Genomic DNA, 8806 nt, shown 5'->3' on the forward strand with positions numbered 1-8806 from the left:
TAGCCAGGATGGTCTCGATCTCCTGACCTCGTGATCCGCCCGTCTCGGCCTCCCAAAGTGCTGGGATTACAGGCTTGAGCCACCGCGCCCGGCCAGGAATAAATAATATTAACAATGAAAAAATGTCCTGAGGCTGGTCCAAGTGTGGTGGTATTTACAACTAATTGATCATAATCAGTTACAGATTTATTTGTTCCTTCTCCTTTTCAACTCCCATTGCTTCACTTGACTAGCCTAAAAAATAAAAATAAAAAATGAGTGCATAGTTACAGCAATAGCACAGTATAGTAAGCAAGAAAGAGAATCATAAATGCTGCAGTTAGAAATGAGGAAAAGGCCAAAAATTGGGGCAATAGTAGCAACAGAAAGATCAATAAGGAGCTTATCAGAGTAGTCCAATGGGAATGATGGTGGGATGAACTAAGAGGAAGAGTGGAGACAGAGAAAACAGATTTAGGTTGTTTTTGGAAGTAGAGTTGACAGGATATGCTGAAGCATGAAATATGGGTTTGAAGGAAAGACAGAATGAGATTAAAGATAATTATTAAAGACAAAAGTCATTACTTCCTACCTCAGCATACAAGGTCCTCAGAATGATTCCAGTTTAATTCTTCTAATTTCAACTCTCATGAACCCAATTCACTTACCTTACCTTCCAGTCCTACTAAAATTCTCACCATTCACCTAGCATCCCATGCTCTTTCAGTATGTTCCCTCTTTCTGAAATGCTCCAATTCCTCATTAAACCCCACATCATCTTTCAAGACTCAGCTAAAAAGTCACGTCTGTGACGCTTTCCACAAATCTCACAGGCATAATTAGTCACTCCTTTAACCTGGCTTCCCACTATTCTTATCTAATAGTAGCAGTAGTAGTATTAGTACCTGTTGGGCATCTCAAATCAGAAAATCTGAAATCTGAAATGCTTCAAAATCTAAAACTTTCTGAGTGCCAACATGATGCTCAAAAGAAATGCTCCTTGGAGCATTTCAGATTTTCAGATTAGAGACGCTCAGCTAGTAAGTATACCACAAATATTACAAAAATATGTATATATAGCAAACATTACTATATATATTGCATATATATTGTATATATATAATATACTATATATATTGCAAACATTACAAATATATTATGAATACATATATTACATATATATTACAAATATTACTATATATTGCAAATATTACAAAAATTTATATATATGATATATATCAGAGATATCTATATATCATGTACCTGAAATTGATATATATATACACAATTGATATATATATACACACACAGAGATATACATATTTCATGTACCTGAAATCTGAAACACTTCTGGTCCCAAGCATTTCAGATAAGGGCTACTCACCTGTAGCAGCAGAAGCAGCATTGTTAAGAGCATTAGATGCTCTTATATATATCTCCGATACATATCAGAGAGATATATATATCATATATATTTATATGTATTTACCATGTATCATATATATTTATCATGTATATCTGATATATCTATGATGGATATATACATCTGATATCTACATCTTATATATATATCTTATATATCAGATATATATCAGTTGTGTATATCTGATATATATAATATATCGATATATAGCTCTGATATATGTATCTGATCTATATATCTCTGATGTATGTGTGTGTATGTATATCTGAATCCCAGATACGTGTATGTGTGTGTATGTGTGTGTGTGTGTGTGTGTGTGTGTGTGTGTGTGTGTGTATCTGAAATCCGAAACACTTCTGGTCCCAAGCATTTCAGATAAGGGCTATTCAACTGTAGTGGCAGAAGCAGCATTGTTAAGAGCAGTAGACGCTAACATTACTGAGGGCTTACTATGAAGCATTGTTATAAATCCATTACATAGATTAGTTGATTTAATCCCAACAACAACCTTATATATTAAATATTATGCCCTTTTTTATGTTGCTAACATTGGTACCAATATTATGTGATTTTTATAAAGAAACTAAGGTACAGAAAGATTAAATAACTTGCCAAAGGTTACACACCTAGTAAGTGGAGAAACCAAGATCTGAACACAGGCATTCTGGCTTAAAAGCTCACATGCAATTTCCCAATAAAGCCAAAGCATAGGAAGTTGGTGGGAATGTGAAACAGTATAGCCACTATGCAAAACAGCATGGCACTTCCTAAAAAACGAAGAGTGAAACTACTATATGGTCCAGCAATCCCACTTTAATTTATCCAAAAAAATAGAAATCAGGATCTTGAAAAAAACATTTGCACAGCCATGTTCATAGCAGCATTATTCACAATAGCCAAGAAGTGGAAGCAGCTCAAATATCTATCAACAGATGAAGAGACAAACAAAATGTGGCATACACATACAGTGGGATATTATCCAGGCCTAGAAAGGAAGGAAATCCTGCAGTATGCAACAAAATGGATAAGTCTTGAGGACACTGTGCTAAGTGAAATATGCCAGTCACAAAAAAGACAAATACAGTGCTGCATAAGTACACTTATATGAATGAGGCATCCAGAGTAGTCAAAATCATAGACAGAAAGTGGAGCAGTGGTTGCTAGTGGCTGGAAGAGCAGTAGAAAATAGGGAATTATTGTTGAATGGGTACAGTTTCAGTTTTGCAAGATCAAAAGAGCTCTGGAGATCTGTTGCACAACAATGTGAACATACATAACGCTACTCAATTCTATGCTTAAAAATGGTTATGATGGTAAACTTTACATGTTTAAATGACAATTTAAAAAAATATTTTTAGAAAAGCAAAGAAAGGCATGTCCACAGAACACAGATATATGGTATAATTTTACATGTAAAGCAGACATGACAGATAGGGCTGGGGAAGTAGACTGAACTTGATGAAGAGTTTTAAATGCTAAAATGAGTATTAAATGAGAAAATATTTAATCCTGGCCCAGAGCAGGAAAACATTACATAAATGTCCCTTTCCTTAAGACTTTCTCCTCTATGGGTAGAGATATACTAAGGTTTTCAAGGAGTAAAGTTGCCATATATGAAAATCTACACCCTCCTGCTTTTCTTCTCAACCTCTGATTGTTTCCTTTCAATCTCCTTTGATGGCTTTTTTCCTTTGACCCACGCCTTAAAAGTTGCTCTTGCCCAGATTTCTATACTTGCCTGTTATGTGTTTCACTATATGCATTTTCAGGATGATTCTATTCACTTCTTTGGTTTTAATGGCCATTTATTCACAAAAAATGCCCAAATCTCTTATCTCCAGCTGTAGATCTTCCACTCAGGCTCCTTATACATATACCCACATACACAAACACATACACATCCCTAGGTGAATGGATCTCTTCACCAAGGTATGTCAGTAGTACCTCAAACTCAACATCTTCAATTCTGAACACATTATCTTCCCTTCCCCAGCTTATGTTCAGCTAAGTCTGAACATTCTCTTGAATTCCTCACATAAGTAAATGAAATTGGCACTACCATCCACCAAATGGCTCAAACCAGAATCTTGGGTGTCATCTGTAATTCCTTCCATTCCCTCACCTACTTTATCTGATCCACCACCAAAAATTCTTGCTATAACCTCAAATCCTTCTACCTTTTATTCATTCTGATTGCCAATAGCTTATTCAGGTCATCATCCCTAAACTAGATCATTGCAAACAGCCACCTAGCAGGTCTGCCTACCCTTCTCCAACCAACTCTCTACTGTGTAGTGCTAAAACACACATCTGATCACTTAATTCCCCTGCTTAAGAGCATTAAATAGCTCTTTAATGTCTATAAGATAAAGTAATTCTTTGACCTGAGCCCTACCTTTGTACCCTCAACTTTCCACCCCACCCTGTACTTAATTGTATATTCTCTGTGTCTGTCATACTCAACTACGTGTAGTTTCCCAAACTTGTCATTCTCTTTCATCTCTCAAGTCTTTGTACATGTTGCTCCATCTGTCCAAAATGTTATTCTAAGCTCCAACCCCAACTAGTACATCTCATCCGATGAAATTCTACCTGTTCTTAGAACCTTAGATAAGGTACCTACTCCTATGGGGAGCCCTCTCACTGAGTTAGTTGTCCCCATATAGCACCTTATATATACCTCCATCAAATAGCATAGCACGTGTATCTACTTCTTTACTTCCTTTACTAGATTGTGAGTCAGTGTATTATTTATCTTTGCATTCTTAACATCTAGCACAATTCCTTGCACAGAGATTCTCAATAAAAATGAATGAAGAGTGATAGTGTAAAAACTTGATGACACTAAAAGTCAATGTTACTGACTGCATACTTTAATTTTTAGCCACAGATTACATCTCTAACAACAGCTATTTATCCAAAATGTGTGTGACATAAAGATTATACATCACCAAACTAACCATTAACAAAAAAAAATCATATACACAAATATGTATTAGTACTTATCCATCCATCAAATATCTAATGCAAACCAGCAACTGTGCTAGGTGCTGGAGATACAAAGATGACTAAGACCTATGATGTAAGAGCTTAAAGGGTAGTGGGGAAGACAGGGAAGTGAATGATTAAGAGTATGATAAATGTCATGGCACTCTTATATAGTGTTATAAAAACCTGGGCATAGTTGTGACACATAGCCAGTGGGGTTTGAGGAAGTGGGACTTCCCTGAGGAGGTGGTATGGAAGCTAAACATTGAAAGACAAATAGAAGTTAGCCAGGCTGAGGGGTAGAGACAGGCAATCCAGGCTGAGGGGATACCTTATGCAAATCCCAGACAAAAAGTAGGAAGATGAAGTAAAGACTACAATATGTTCAGCTACTGCAAATTTCAGCATTGCTGGTGTCTACATCTAAAGATTGAAGTGGCAAGAGATGAGGCTGGAGGTGTAAGCAAGGCCACATCATAGAGGGCACTGTATGACATACAGAAAATTTGGACTTTCTCCTATAAGCCAGTTATATCTAAACTGACCCAGACCCACTCATTTCAACCACAGCAGCTCTGCTTTCATCGTTTTAAGTTGTTTCAGTTACCTCATTTAAGTCTTTTTTTAAACTTGGAAAATCACTAACATAGGCAGCAGAGAAACACTGAAGGATTTCACGCAGCTGAGTGATGTGACTGGTGGCAGTGTCATAAATAAACTAGAGAGCTGGAGATAAAGTCAGGAGGTTATGAGCTTACCCAGCTGAGAAATGACAAGGTTTGAACTAGGGAAATGACAGTGACATAAAGAAAAAGAGATATGGAGAACTATTAAAGTTAGGGGATGTAAGTGAAATTATATTTTCAAAGTATGTATCATAGTACCTAGAAGAGCTCAATAAATGTTTTCTATTATTATCAAAATCATCTGAATAAATCTGGAGGATAAAGCAAGAAAATCAACAGAAGTTTCCAAGTCTTAAGTTGAGCAACTGGGTAGACGATGTTATTCCAAAAGACTGGGAGCAGGATGCTGTTTTTTGGGTTCTGTACATTTTGAGGTGAGAATGGGGAGGATGAATTCATGGCTTAATATTAGCCATGTTAAGGTGCCTGTGAACATCTAGATGAAGATATCAGATGATAGGGTACATGAAACTGGGGCTCAGAACAGATTCAGATCAGGAGATATCAACAGTATGCAGACAACCATTACCCTCAGCTAATGGTGCCAAAGAAGCCCCCAAATCTAACCTTAAGGTATGAGAGAATCAATACCTAGATGTATCTAAACTTTCAAAAGCTATCAAGTCTGAGGATATACAAGAGAAGAAGAAAAGTTTTGTCACTTTGAAATGCCATTTTTATTATACTATAATATCTTAAGACAACCATATCATCAAGCTTTTCTAATTGATTCACTACTTGTCAAAGTAAGATCTAGGTTCTTATATTTTAATCAAACCTTATTTTGGAATATGAGTAAACTCAATTTGATTTATAAAATAGTCTTCATTCTAGGAAGACCTCATGTTCTGGAATAAGAAAACACAAAATAGGCCAGGTACGGTAGCTCTTGCCTGTAATCTCAGCATTTTGGGAAGATCTTTTGAGGTCAAGAGCTCAAGACCAGCCTGGGTAGCATAGCGAGATTCCATCTCTACAAAAAATGTTCAGTTAGCTGGGTGCAATGGCATGCACCTGTAGTCTTAGTTACCAGGAGGCTGAGGCAGGAGGATAACTTGAGCCCAGGAGTTTGAAGTTACAGTGAGCTATTACCATGCCACTGTACTACATAGTCTGGGCAACAGAGTGAGATCCTGTGTCAAAAAAAAAAGGAAAGAAAAAGAAAAAGAAAAAAACAACACACATACCTACACACAAAGTAAATTTGAAACTAAAATTACACAAGGTAAATTTAGAAAAAGTACTTAATGTCTCTATGTCCCACATTCCCCATTTGTCAAATTGGGATAACACCACCTACCTTACTTGGCTGTGATAAGAATTAAGTTACATAACATGTATAAAGAAACTAATATGCTGACTAGCATATAGTACAAGCTCAACAAATAATAACTTTTACTATCATTCTACTTTTGAGAAACGAGAAGCAAGTATTTTATTTTTAATTTTAGGTTAAATAAATTCATCAAAATATATCTGAATTAATATTTTAAAGCATACTGTCTCAGTACCTGGGCTTCAAGGGAGCAGATTTTCCTTTTTTTTTTTGAGACAGTCTTTCTCTGTCGCCCAGGTTGGAGTGCAGTGGCGCAATCTCGGCTCACTGCAACCTCCACCTCCGGACCAAGTTCAATCAATTCTCCTGCCTCAATCTCCCAAGAAGCTGGGATTACGAGCATGCACCACCATGCCCAGTTAAGTTCTGTATTTTTAGTAGAGATGGGGTTTCACCATGTTGGCCAGGTTGGTTTCAAACTCCTGACTTCTTGACCTCAAGTGATCCGCCCACCTCAGCCTCCCAAAGTGCGGGGTTACAGGCATGAGCCACCACATCTGGCCCAAGGTAGCAGATTTTCTGACATGCAAATCCATGGAATGTCAAAAAGACTGAATTGAGAGATTAACACAAGCAGTCGTGCATACAATAGTGAAATAGTAAAAGTGAATTACAAAGGCAGGATGTGTATGAAAACTGAATCCAATTTAGAAATTCCATCCAGTTGTTCCCAAATCTTAGCTATTATAACAGAGGAGTTAATATGCTTTCAAAATGGATTCAGAACAGGTTAAAAGAAGATTAACTCATGCTACTTTTTAGATTCCCACATATTTACAACGAGATAACATATGGGAAGACACTATAAGCTATGATAAATCTAATTTTTTTTTGTATTATAGCATTCTGAAAAATATTGTAGTTAACATCTAACAGAAAATAAAAAGTATGTTTCTTCTTTCTATTCCTATTCAATGAACAATTAAAGTGCCAAGATATAATAGTCAAAAGCACTTAATAGAAAGGTGGGAGATTAGGGGTTTGTTTTAGGGGGATATAGAAATGGAGAGATTTAATCTATGCTTTATCTTAAACCCGAGTTTTCCATCAACCTCCTGTTTATCATCACATTCAAGAAAAAGGGGAAAAACATAATTGTAGATATTTTTCCTAGTTAAAACTTCCTAAGTTTAAATTTTGATGAAGTTCAAGAAAATAATACTCAAAATCAATTGGCTGATTTTTACAATCATCGAATATGAAGCCTAAAATACAACAGCATATATAGATTGTATATACCCATACACATATGGAAGAAAAGGGGCAGGCATGAAGTTTCCAAGCCTCTTGGAGAATTACTTGTTACTTTAAACAAAATCACTCATGAGAAAAATAAAATTATGCATTTGGTTTATTCTCAAAGGAAAGATGACTATTTCACAGAATAGTAAAACTTGTATGCTATGGTTAAAATTAAACAATTCCAGTCTTTTTCCTAACTTCAGTTTATGTATGATACACAAATACATGTACATAGGTACAGACATATATGTGTTTATGTAAATTTTAATCTTGTATAGAGATATTTAGGAAATATTAAATGCTATCGTTGATAAACTTACGAATCAACATGTAGAACTCTCCGGCCACTTCTTGAACATGCAGCTGCAATGATGGATTCAGGCAAACCTATAAAAACACACACCTGTATCATTTAGAATGTAGAAATATATATATTTCACATAAAATGTTCACTTCACGCCATTGCTATATAGAATAGTTTAACCAAAGAGACCCATCCTCGCTAGTATTCAGAATTATAAAGTTTATATTAATTATACTGTAAGATGTTTCTTAAACATATACTACTCATACTGAAAATTTTATTATGTGGAAGAGATTCTGTTTCTTTTTTTCAGACGGAGTCTCACTCTGTCACCAGGCTGGAGTGCAGTGGCGTGATCTCAGCTCACTGCAACCTCCGACTCCCTGGTTCAAGCGATTCTCCTGCCTTAGCCTTCCGAGTAGCTGAGATTACAGGCACGTGCCGCCCACCCAGTTCATTTTTGTATTTTTAGTAGAGACGGGGTTTCACCATGTTAGCCAGGATGGTCTCAATCTCCTGATCTTGTGATCCACCCAACTCGGCCTCCCAAAGTGCTGGGATTATAGGCGTGAGCCACCGCGCCCAGCCAGAGATATTTTTAAAAAAGCAGTTCTGCTTAATTTGGCAAGAAAAAATAATTTTTAAAAGTACTTACAATATTTTTGTATGTAAATTACCATCAATGAGGAATTGTAAATACTATATAATATTCAGTTAAAAACCATGTTCACACACTAGCTCATCTGAGTCTCCCAACTGCACTGAGAGGTAACTATCTGCATATGCATTTTAGAGAAGAAAAAGAACCTGGGACACAAATATCTTAACTTTCTGCCCAATGATTAAAA

General features: G+C 36.1%; 1 protein-coding gene across 1 annotated transcript in view; it reads right to left on the reverse strand.

Annotated features, from left to right (window-relative positions):
- The window catches only part of CHM (CHM Rab escort protein), a 185383-nt gene extending 177335 nt beyond the window's left edge, over positions 1 to 8048 (reverse strand). Inside the window, exon 1 of the mRNA XM_017894674.1 lies at positions 7975 to 8048. The gene's annotated coding sequence lies outside the window, so the exon portion shown is untranslated. The remainder of the gene's footprint in view (positions 1 to 7974) is intronic.
- Positions 8049 to 8806: the final 758 nt, after the last annotated feature.

This window comes from Rhinopithecus bieti, unplaced genomic scaffold (assembly GCF_001698545.2).
Source record: "Rhinopithecus bieti isolate Rb0 unplaced genomic scaffold, ASM169854v2 scaffold_26125, whole genome shotgun sequence".
Lineage (NCBI taxonomy): Eukaryota > Metazoa > Chordata > Mammalia > Primates > Cercopithecidae > Rhinopithecus > Rhinopithecus bieti.